Below are 12438 nucleotides of genomic sequence, written 5' to 3' on the forward strand. Positions count from 1 at the left end.
ATCAGGCCGGTAACGACCATCAACCCGTCCTCCGCTCCCAACAGGAGGTTTCTTGTCTGACCAGGGCGCTCGGCATCCTTTAAGATAAATCCTTTGCTGCTACCGGCCTCTCAGCATCCTGCAAACTGGAACAAAACCAGCGAGGTTAATATTTAATTAGCCATATTCTTTTCCTTTGGATTGCAGCAACCTTGCACGGCGTTTGACGCTAAGAGCAGATCGCAGCAACCCCGGGATTTATATTTATTTTCACGAGGTTTGCGGAGGCAGGAGGAGCGCACGGGGCTGCGTCGGTCTCGGCGTGAGACGGGAGAAGGTGAAGCCACGAGAGGCTTCGTCGTGGCCGCCCGCCGAAAAAATGCAAATCCTCTCCCCGCCGCATCCCGCTCGGCACAAAGGCCGTAAGCCGGCACACGAGGGCTGCGCGTTGCCTGGCATCCTGCGTCAGAAAAAATATACGGATGTCAGCGCTCAGCTCAGCTGGGGCACAGGCACTGGGCTGTGCAGGGATCTTAATTAAATCATTTCCAGCTAGATTGGGTGACGAGCCCTGCGCCGGCACGTACCGCTTCCAGATTCCGCTTATAACCGACTGCTGCTGCTCCCTGTTAAAGAAATAAATCACGGGGGGCCCTGCGGGGATTTGCGGGTGCCCAGGTCTGCTCCCGATCCGTGTCCGAGAGCGAGTTGAGCAGCACCGGCTTCGCCGTAGCCGGGGGAGAGGAGGCGAAGCTACCGGGCTCGCCAAAACCCGCGGGGCACGGCCGCGGCCGAGCGAGAGCGCCCGCCGGCAGCCCACCGCGTTACCGACAGAGCGGAGCATCGTTTCTGTGGGGTGGCGGCAAACTGCTAACGTTTTGCAGACCGTTGCCGTTTGGCTCTGCGGGGCGTCCCCGTACGTTCGTCACTGCGCGTTCGTGAGCGGGGAGCCTTTCCGACGGCTGTTTTGACGTCCCGGCGGCGGGACGAGCGGGCGCGCCGTCGAGCGCGAAGCCGACCCCTCTCCTCGCCGAGCTCCGCTGCGTTTGCGCCCCGGCAAACGGGCATCGGTCCCTCTCCCTGCGGAACACGGGCTGCTCGTGACCGGCCCCGGCCGCCGATTTTATTATATCGCTGCCTAGCGATGGCTTCAGCCGGCGACCGTCGGCGGGTCACGCTCCGGGGATGGCACCGGAGTCCTACGCCGGCAAAGCGAGACTTACGCAGCGGTGCCGATGGCAATGCCGTCGTCGCCCCGGGGCCGTGACCGGGGAGTCCTTGGGCTTTGCTCGGCCGTGGGGCGCGTGGGGATGGCCGGTGGCATCGCAGGGACGTCCTCGGTGCAACGCGAGGGACGCCCCGGGCTCCCCTTCACCCAACGCGCCATACCCTCGGGTTTCGGGCGGCGTGGAAGATTGATTTCTTGATTAAAATCTAACGCGCGGTATAATTAAGGAAATCCTCCCGGTTCAGAAAGTCATTAGGAGACGATTAATTGGGATGAGGCTGGGAGCCGCCTCCCGCGGCGGAGCAGGCGCGGATGCGCTGCCGCTGCACCCCAAGGGCTCCCGCGCCACGGCCAGGTCGTCGGCAGATGTGGGGCGAAGCCACATTCTGCAAACCCAGCCCGGCCGGTGGCGTTTGAGACCCCTCTCGGTCGCTGTTTACCATTTAAGGCCTTTCACTTGAAAATATTTCATTAAACAGAAGTTAGGCTTTAGCGGCAGAGTCCCAGAAAGCCAGGGCTGGCAGATCCCTCAAGAGGCGATCCACCCCACGCTGCTGCCCGCGGTGGGATCCATCCTTCCCGGGGCTGTGCCCATCCTGCCACCTCTTAGACACCCATAACACATTCCCGACCAGCGCGCGTTGTTTCTTTTCCCCGATAATCTCTGCGGTTCTTGCGCTCGTTTTACTCGCGGCATTAAGAGCAGAGGTAGCAGCTTGCTCGGAGGGTCTTCTCTTTGGCTTGCAGAGGGATGTCAGGCCAACGTGGACGTCTAAAGTTCGTGCTAGGGGCTGGTGTCTGCGTCACGAACTGGTTTTATTCTTGAAATGTTAACTGAATACTAAATTGTAGATCTGTCAAATAGATTGGGTGAAAAGATCAATTCGCATTAGATAGAGGAGGCTGTGTTTTGAGACAGAAGAAATGAATTAGGGAAAATCAGTAACTCAGCCTGTCAGTGTGCACCAGCGCGAGTTATTAACACACGTATCAGACATGTCTGATGAGCTTTGCCTCTGAAAATTATTATGGATGGAGGAAATTTTGGTGGCACAGATGTAGCGTGTTATTTGTAAACAATTTAGCTATGCTCAACATTTAGCTTTAAGTTAGTTTATGCCCGATGGTTGAGTATTGAATGGGGAAAAAAAAGTCATTCTGCAGTTTAAATGGTTTTAAGTCATGGACTTAAATGGGCTTACTGAGCTGCATGCACCCCGAGATCGCCCCTCTCCCTCCCACAGCACCCTGTAAAAAGGGCACCAAAAGGTACTCGGGGGCTGCGGGTGCTGATCTCTCCCAGGCACTGATTGCAGCTCGCTAATTAACCTCCGCTTCTCGTGGAACTGCAGCAGGGAAGAAGATGCTTTGCCTTGCCAGTCTGTCCTCCCTCATGCCCTGCAGGGCTGTTTTTCTATGTAAGCTAAGGAAAAGAAAAAAATTAAATACTAGAGAGTAAAATTAAATCTACCATGAAAATGCATCACTCTCCAGCAAAGAGTAACTGCAATTACATCCGCAGTCTTGTCCTGGCCAAAGGACGATGCAGTCTGGATGCTGCTGGTCACGCTGGGTAACATGTGGGAAGTGATTTACATTTTATTTTGCTGTAAACGTCGCAGCTGGCTGAAACGCCCCGGCGTTACGCCAAGCCGCTGAGCAAAAACGCAATTGCCTCTCCGGAAGCGGACGGCGGAGGGCTGCTCACTTTGGGTAGGTGTGGTGAGGGTCAACGTCTCAAAATTAGGCTGAAATCTCTCAGTTCTGCGTATCTGGGGTAGCGTAATCCCACCCCGCGCAGGGCTGTCTGCTGTAAGGCTTTGGCTGGGGCTCGGTCGAGGGGGACGTGGGCTCTCGGGATGGAGCCCGGGTGCCCGTTGTAAGAGGCAGATTTCTGGCGAGCCTTTGGGGCTCTGGTTCCCACGTCTTCTGAGATGGCGTTCAAAATGATTGCAGTGGGTGTCGGGGGTCATTCTGCATGAATGGGGGGGGGTTCCATCCCTCCCGCAGCGTGGTGGGGAGGAGCGGGCGCGTGTCTACGTGTTTGCGTCGGAATTAGCTTGCAAAATATCCACTTATTTGAAAAAGAGGAGCCTTTGCCATCTTCCCCATGACATGGGGCTCTCCAGCACCCCAATATATCCTCATCACTCGCTCCCCCTCCAGAGCCAGCGTGCGCGCCTGCCTCAGCAGCACCCGTGTGCCGTTTCCCACCGCTGTGGACCTCCAGGCATCTCCTTGCAAACCACTCACGCCAAGGGCATTTCAGCAGCAGGATGAATCTGGTGCTAACACGGCTTTATTTCAGAATGCGAGCATGAGATCAAGCGGCTCCAGGAGGTCCCCCGTGGCCTCTGTTCCTATTTTCTGCCGGTCACGCAGCAGCAGGTTGAAAGGCAGCAGTTTATGTCCAGTTAATACAATCAGGAGAGCATCACGCAGCGCTTCCCGCTGCGTTTCGCTGCTGGGTACAAAATGTCCCGGACCAGATGAAATTCTGACCTGAAGCATGTGGAGAAGCAAAGGCGTCGCTGGAGGGCGGCGGGTTGCCCGATGCTGCCCGGCTCCGACGGGGAGATATGGGAAGAGCCGGTGAGTCTCTCCGACGTGGGCTGCTCTTTGATTCCTCAAGGAATAGATCGCTTGAAGGGCTGCAACCGTCCTGCTCTATCCCAGCAGAGCTTGTGCGTGTTGGTGCTCACCCGTCCTTCCCCGCACAAGCTCTCCCCAAACCTGGGGTGGGGGGCAACCCTGAGGAGCTGCAGGGCGAGTGATGGGGTTTCCTCCAGTTTAGGGTTGCTCTCGGGTTTCTAAGGACGGGGTTTATCCCCCAGAGGAGAAGACATCCCCCCCAGGAGCTGTGATGGGTGGTGTTCCCCTCCGAGATGCTCCGAGGCTGGTTAAGGCTCCTGGGCGGCAGGCGTGGGGCAGGCAGGGCTTTCCCTGCTGTCTGCTGGGCTCTCGCTCCTCCGAAAGCTTTAAATACACATACATAAACCCTGCCTTTCCGGATTGCTCTTTTAGAGACAAATAAGGGTAGGAATGGACAGCAATCGCGCGGCCGCTTTGCTGATCAAACGCAGGACGGAGGAAGCTGCCTTTTGACCTCGCATTGCATCTAAAGTACAGGCTGGAAGGAGAGGCCCGAAAACAAATGACAGTAATCCGTGCGAGACGTGATCAAAGAAACACTCTGCAGTAAAAACCTTGGTGAAAAAAATCCCTTGAATCACAAGCATGTGGGCAGCCACTGAAGAAAGGGGGAAAATAGGACAATTTTTTTCTGTTCAATTTTTTTTTTTTTTTTTTTAACAAACAATAAACCAGAATCCGACTGCTTCCCACCTTGCGCTCACTGGTGGTTTAAAATCCACGGCACACGGTGAGCTGAGCCACCGCAGAGCCCCACGCTGCGAGGTGTGGAACCAGCAATCAATAATTCCCTTTTCTAAAGCCGTTACGAACCACCTTACTGGACCGTACTGCTGCATCTCAATTAAACATCTCAAAGTGCAGAAGAAGGGGGGAAAAAAGAAAGATTTCAAGCCCTCGCCAGCAAAGCGATTCCCCCAGGGTTTGCTCCGTGCCGGAGAAGATTTAAATCCTGGAGTGAGCGATGGCTTCAGGTGGCAAACCAGCTGGAAAGAAGCGGAGGGCCGGTGGTCCCAGCGGTGCCAGGGAGGAGCGGGATGCAGCTCCGCGATACTGGTGAGAGATTAAACTTGGACCCACGCGCTGCAAAAGGACCTAATCCCAGATGCAGGCTGCGTTTTCAAGGTCATGATATTCCACGTCGGGGAGTAAGGAATAATGTTTCTGAGCTTTTCCAAATTAAGGGACGTATCAGCAGCGGGCCTGAATATCTCCTTGGCTTTTTGCTGCCTTTTGCCTGGTCTTGGAATATTACTCCAGAGGCTCGCGTCTTTCTTTAAGCCAGGAAATCGGGACTTTACATAAACACTGAGAGACACCCGCCTCAGAGGATAGTAAACAAAAACGGGATGTTTGCTAAAAGGTGTTTCATACATAGTGAAAAAAGAGCTGTGCCGGAGGTAGGTGTCTACCTTGTCGAGGCTGGGATGGATCCGGCCCCGGACCACCAAGGTCTCAGGAGCTTCAGGTTCTACCTGGGCTGTTTCATGGGGAGTCCAGGTAGGGCACAAAGGTCCACCACGCAAAAAATAGCTAATGCTCACCCAACCCCGGCAGTGAGACAAGGGTGTACATGTCAAAGGTACTCTAAGGTTCGTACGCTCAGCTGTGCAAAATACCAAGATTCTTGCCCCCAAAATCTATAATCTAAGCAGTTCAAGGACTCCCCTAGTGCCTACGTACATATGTAGGGAACAGAGTGCACGGCATCAGCCATCAGGGAGTAAATCTAGTTCAAATACAGCAAAATATACAGTTCTTATGCTGAAGTCATTAAATCCTTGGCTAAGCTAAAAAGGCAGAGTGAATAACGTTTTTAATATGCTCAGGAAATCCTCCACGTCGGATGAGATCAGAAGAAGCCATTAGTGAGGATGGACGGGGATTCTTCTCCAAACAAAGGCTGATACTGAGTAATTGCAATTCTATAAACAGAGCATCACTTAAAAAATCCAGTAATTTACCCAGCATCCGGGGAAGCATCAAAACTTGGTGTTTAATGTAAAGGTAGATGGATGGAAAATAATGAGGACCCTTACAGTTCCACGCTTATTTTTCTAATCTACATTGTACTCGAGCCATTATATATTTAACGGGTTTATTCTGCACTGACGGGAATGGTATTGCCAAATTCCATTCACGCTCGGAGACCAGCCTTCACCAGCTTTGTTCTTTTGAATTAAAGGACAGAGACGAGGCTTTTTCTGAATATGTTCACTTTTATTTTTCATAAAAGCCTAGAAAGCTGCTTGCTTTACAGATTAGAACTTTTTTTTTTGACATCAAATTGCAGCGAAAAACCAGCAAAAACTGTAACATAATACAATACCTAACAGAGAGAGTTAGTGCAGGTTTTTATTGGCTCCTAACAGCAGAGGAGCATTCGAGTGGCTCTCAAACACCAGTTAACCCTCAAAACACCACTAAAGCCCACGAGTGTTGGGATAACAATTTTATGGGGAGCAAAGAGGTGGGTCAACTTATTCACCAACCCATGAATGTCTGTCTCCAAGTTCCTTGCCAGCTTAGCTGTTAGTCAACCAGCAATAGGTCTCCTTCATTTAATGTTGTGCTGTAAATCCCAGCATTCAATTTAAGAAGCGAGTCCACGCTGGGCTAGCCGTCATCCTTGCTAGTAATGGACTCAAGCTGCAAAATTTGGATTCAAAGCTCAGAGCTGTTTGGATTTAGGGTTTTAGCTTGCCCGTTATAGAAATAAGAAACAGATGGGATTTGCAGGCCTGGTTCGGAATCCACACTTCTCATAAGGTCAGTGTTGTTTAAGTCAAATCAGATTTTAAGTCAGATTCATTTCTGCCTGTGCCTGCCTGCCTGTTGCGCTAATGGCACACGCCAGCATCAAGTATCCCCAGGGCTGGAATCCTTAAAACACTAAGTATATTCTGTATATCTCGGAAAAGAAATATTAACACTGGTTCTGCAAGTGATGTGAAATTAGCGGCAATTGGGAACGTTTGTAGTCAGGGCCAGAAAGGTCCTTAACATGCATTTACACATCAAAGTTCCTGTATTTTTAGAACTTTATGGTCGAGGACTGTGCAATATTCCTTTTCCATCTAATAAGCGTTCTGTGAGACACATGGAAGGGCAGGGCTTGATATTCTTAGCAATTTACACAAAAAGAGCATCTTGCCTCCATTCGTTGTAGACTCCGCTCCTCGGGGCAGACCTGGCAGACCGATTCCGCTGGGATGGCTTACCGAAGAAAGCTGTGGCTTCGTCATCTTTTCAAATCGAGTCCGGGTATCTTCCGCTTGAAAGCCTCACTTCAGCTGAACAAATTACGAAATTCAGTAGAGAAATAACAGGCTCAAATTGCATTTTGCAGAAGGTCAGATTAGAGTATCTAATGGTCCTGCCTGGCTTTCAAATCTAAATGCCGTTTAAAATAAGGCTGTTGAGCATCTTACGGTCTATGGTGGGGTAAAACTGCCTGTCTGTGTTTTGCTCTTGTGTGTCGCCCAGCAGCAGCAACACAGAAATTCTGCAATTCCTTGGAAAGGAGAATTTCCTGGAGGGCTTTCACTTGTTCCTGATGACTTGTGGAGATGGTTTTAGCTGGAAAAAGACATTTACAGCAGCGTAGCGTTAAAGATTCACAGACAGGTGTTGTCTCGAATGCTGTGCAACTGATGTCCGTGCCAATAGATCGGTAGATCACGGGCAAAATAAATGAGCTGCTGTCTGCAGGGCGTATATTCAACAGGACTGCCGCTTTTGTCAGGGATGCACAAAACTAGAGTACCTAATAAGAAAGCACTTTAATGTTGGTTGAGCTTAGCTGTCAGACCAGCTGAGACAAGGGCAATGCCTGGGGACACAGCAGCCACGATGCTGCAGGGAATAAAGAGCTAAGGAGGGCAACTGTTTGGTCTATAAAGGCTTCCAGCCTAATGTAGGATTAGCGGAAAGAAAATGGACTGCACATTAAAATTCATGAAGGAGTACAATTTAAGATCCATGAATAAGAGGGCCACAATTATGCAGGACAGGGGATTTGGTTTTGGTTTTGTTTTTCCAGAGCTGGTGGAAGAAATGAAGTCATTGCCAGGACATGCGTGGCTGCCGCGTGCTCTGCCCTTGTCGCTGGACGCTGCGGACACCCACAGTTGGTGATGCCGAAGGGTTAAACGCAGGCAGAACAGGAAATTGGGAAATGCAACCTCTGGTCCGTAGATTCGCAGACAAAATACATGAGTTGTTTTTTGGGAGTCTGTTTGATAGGCCTGTCTCCTTGTCCCTGGATCTCCAGGCTGAGTCTCTGGTAAGGAGGAACTTCAGTGCTGGTTGGGACCAGCCGGACCTCTTAACTCGTGGACGTGGCACTTGGGCGTCTCGCTTCGAAGACCCTCCGTGACACACGTAACCTTGGCCAAGTCCCTTAATCTCCCGGAGCCCAGCTCCCCCCCTACAAAACGAGCTGACCCCAGAGGGGTGTAAGGGATGAGGTTATTACTGACTTGGCAAGTGTGACAGCATCAGTGGTAAGGGAGGGGAGGATTTCATACCTCCTTTTTTCTCCGTAATTAAGCGACGTGAATCTCAGGTCCTTCAAAAGAAGGCTGCGGAAGGAAATCACCCTGTAATTAATTACGTGTGAGCCTTTAACTGCAGTGCGTGGTGGGGGCTACGGGAAGGGGAGGAAGGCAACGGGTGTCTCCAGTTCGTCACCGTCTAATTCTGGGAGTGCATCGAGGAGATCTGGCTTTTCTTAATGACTTATCGTGAGCAAAGCTCATGCCAGGGGTTAATTCTTCACCCCACGTTCCCCTCCGTGAGGACAGAGGCTGGGAAAGCAGTCAGCTGCTTTTATTCTATGGTCTTAATATAGAACAAAAGAGTAGTATTTTGTCCTAGATTTAACAGCTGGGGAAATAAAACTACTTTGGGTGGTAGGAGGTGCTGTCACATACAAGAGGACAATTCCAAGATAGTTTAGGGTATCTGCTTATTTTACAGTCATAGAAATATATTTAAATCACAGCCATGGTGCGCTCTAATGGGAATGTAGAGCCTAAGTGAATTATTGATTATTTTGCACATTTGATAAGGAAGTCAGAAGACAAATTATGTCTAATATACAGAAATAGATTAGAAGCCTCCCATGGGTTGTAATAGAAGTGCAGGCGTGAGAAGGTCTTAAAATAGCCATCAGCTTTCATTACTGCAGGTACAAAAGGCCTTGAATTAGTGAAATACTTCAGGTGGAGATCCGGAGAGATGGGTCTGGGCCATGCCTGGTGGATTTTTTTGCCCTGATTGCTCTCAGTAGTCGGTGTTATGTGCTAACTGCCCATAAGTAGCTGCCTGCCTTCATCTTCTTAGGTGAGCGGGGGAAGAAAATGTTCCAATTTAACATGAAAATCTCAGGCACCGTTTAAAGATTTAGGTATTCTCCAATCTACCCTACCCCAGTCTCCGGGGAGACTGTTCCCATGCCATTCTGCATTTATATTTCTGTGCAGATAATTTCACCGATCCAAGGGCTGCTCAGAGGATTGCTGTAAAAGCTTTTTTTAAACCACAGTGAGTGCATATCTTTGGTAGTGGCTTTGGTAGTGTCTTTGTACGAGCGTCACTGAATTGTTTCCAGTATTCAGCTCCTCACCGGTCTGGTTCGTGCGTGGGGGCTGACGGACGGACGGACGGATGGACAGACCGTGCTCTGTGTGAGAATGCAAACAGCTGAGCCAAAGCTTAATCCTTCCCCCAGCCCACGACCTTTTTATTCATACTTGCACCTGGCAGGAGGAGCAATCATTCATGTATGTGGCCTCGGAAGCAGCTGCAGATCTGACACTGGAGTTAAATTTAAAGAGGGTGATGCAGGCGTACGTGTGAGGGTGGTAAATTAACAAAATCAATTGCTGGCCCATCACAGACCAACTTGAAAGACAAAAGAAAACATGCTTTTAAGAGTAACAGTTCAGGCTTGCAGTGAGTAAGCCAGGTCTCTTCTGCTGAATACAATAAGGTTTGTGCAGAAAACTTTGCAGAACTGGGGCAGAGACCTGAATCCGTAGCTGCCATTCACTGCAGGTCAGGTCTGTGGCGATGGGCAGACAAAAACTACGGCACCCTCAGACCAGCTGGCTCAGGAAGGGGTAAGGGTACAGGCTTCAGCGCAAGCTGTGCGGGGTTGTCCGGCCAAGAGCGAGCAGGCGAGGAATTGCTGGAGCAGTTATCTCATCCTTCGTGCCAGCACTAGCTAAGCGAGATCTGGTTGAGGAGCTTCTACAGGGGTTGGATCATGCAGGTAATTGCAGCTGAGAGGTGCTCTCGGGGTAGATTGACACTGCAAATCCTTTCCCAGCACAGAAATGCCGGTATTTTATGCTGGCAGAGCGATTCCTAGCCTGGATCCGGCCATACGCTGTCCCTTGCCACCTGCTGAACAAAACAAGCTAAGCCAGTAGAAGTGCAGATTGCTGCCAGGACTGCCTTTTTTAGCAGAAACCTGTGAATGCAGTTATGAGTAACCTGGCCATCCTGGCAGAAGGCTGCACTGTAGAAATCGTTGTTTTCCATGGAGTTAAACACAAGGAAAATCTATTCATTACGCAGGAGAAAGGCTAAGGCATTTGATTCTGTCTTCAAAAAGAAGCAATTTTTAACAAGTGGAGAAAAATTTGAAATAAAATTTGTCAATTTGTAAATGTTTTGTAGCAAGGCACTGTAAGATAGCAGATGGAGGTGTAAAAGGGGTTTTGTTTTTTTGCTGTGTCTAACACCTTCTTTCTACAGTGCTCATCCTCTGTTTTAAGAATAACGCTTTTTCAATAATGACTCACAGCCAGTGCCACAAAAATCCTGGCTGTCAGAAAAACTGCTGGTTGTCTGACAGGAGCGCAGCTTGCAGGGAACATTGGTTTATTCTGTTTGTCTGTACTGAAATTACAGCTCAGGGATCTTTCTTCTAGAAAGTGGCTCTACTTAGAGATTCCAGGCACAAGGCAATTATCTGTCTTCACTTGCTCAATGTAATTAATAGATGTGGTTTTCTTCACAGGCACCAAGGGATGCCGTGTTCATCATGGAATGGACCACTTTGTCCAGAGGAAGGACAACAAAATTCCCTAGGAAGTCACTCCTCTCCTCTGGGAAGATAGATAAACCTGTGGTGTACAAGTAGGGACTGGAATATTCCCCATATCCCGCTACATCTGGGCTCATCAGAAAAGTAAAGATATCCTCTGTTCAGAAGGGAAAAAAGACATCCTCAGGAATAATTCAGTACAGGAAGCTGGCAGAGCTACAGCCCTCTATCACCTCACAGAATTTGCAGTTATGTGTAAAGCTAAACCTTAGGAAAAGAGCAATTTCAGTCTTCCTGGCTAGCCTGAAAGTAACCATGCTGCCCTGCGCAACGCAGTTACTGACAGAGCAGCTGCATGGGTAGAAACGCATTTTTACAGAGTTATTGGAGCTGGGAATTGTGCTAGGATTACTGGGTTCTTCCCCCAGCTCTGCCTTTGATTTGTGGTGTGTGCAGACCCCTTAATTTGTTTCTGTTTTCCCCATCTGTGGGATTGAGATAAGATCACAAGGGAATTGTAGAGTGTGATTCATTAATGTTTATTAGACAGAGGGAAATCCTTAAATGAATGGCACTGTATTCCAGGAGGACAAAGTTCAAGACTGCAAAGAGGTTGATTAAAACCAAATCTGCTATTCCCAGGCTAGGAGGACAAAAAAAGAAAATTGAAAAACCTTACCTACCCCTATGTCTGCCAAAAGCAGTATATGATTTAAATAAAATCAAGCAGAATGCGCAACTGTGCTGCATACATATGTATCTATGAAAACCATTAAATACTTATTAGTTAATGTATACGAAAAAGTGTAATGAGGCTGTGCTTGAAGTTTCCAATAAGAAATAATAAAGCAGCGTATATAGTCACCATTAACTGTGTGAGTTACTGGTGGCAACACGGCATTAGTACATCGTGAGGCAATAAATAGGATACGCTTTCATAAAGGGATGTAACAACATACAGTGTATTGGCACATTCCATTATGTACCTAAGTGAACAGCGCTATAGATTGGTTATAATAATCTTACTGCTCGACTGACATGCTTTTCATGTTTATAGAGGAGCATTTAAGTTATTTTAGGTAATTGCTACAGGAAAGCATCAGACAGAAATGGAAGATTTATACGCCTTAGTGTTATTCAAAGTAGAAATCTGCACATAGCAAACAAGACCAACATGCGAATGATTTGTCGGTAGCTGATGGACAGTTTGTGTACCTTTGGAGGAGGGATCTGTCTGTCTTTTTTTTGTCAGATCGTTGCAAGCATCTCAAAGGAATAAACCCACAGGCATAATACCGGCTATCTCTCCTAGTTCTGGTACTGTAATGAAACAGTTACTGCAATGTTCTCTTCTCTCTGGCTACTTTAGTAAGGAAGGGCAGAAAAACAGCTTATCCACGCTGATTTTACAATGCCAGTTTGTAGACAGAGTAAACAAATATTTATAGGTTAGACATATCTGAAGTTGGCAACACTGGGGACTGATGTAACATTTTCCAAGCTTCAGAATGTGTTGCAAGCG

General features: G+C 48.9%; 1 long non-coding RNA gene across 1 annotated transcript; it reads left to right on the top strand.

Annotated features, from left to right (window-relative positions):
* On the top strand, nt 1-11652 carry LOC115347652. Its single transcript, XR_005933467.1, has 2 exons — nt 1-401; nt 10890-11652. It is a non-coding gene; the product is annotated as an uncharacterized LOC115347652 (long non-coding RNA).
* Nucleotides 11653-12438: the final 786 nt, after the last annotated feature.

The sequence above is a fragment of the Aquila chrysaetos genome, chromosome 10 (assembly GCF_900496995.4).
Source record: "Aquila chrysaetos chrysaetos chromosome 10, bAquChr1.4, whole genome shotgun sequence".
Lineage (NCBI taxonomy): Eukaryota > Metazoa > Chordata > Aves > Accipitriformes > Accipitridae > Aquila > Aquila chrysaetos.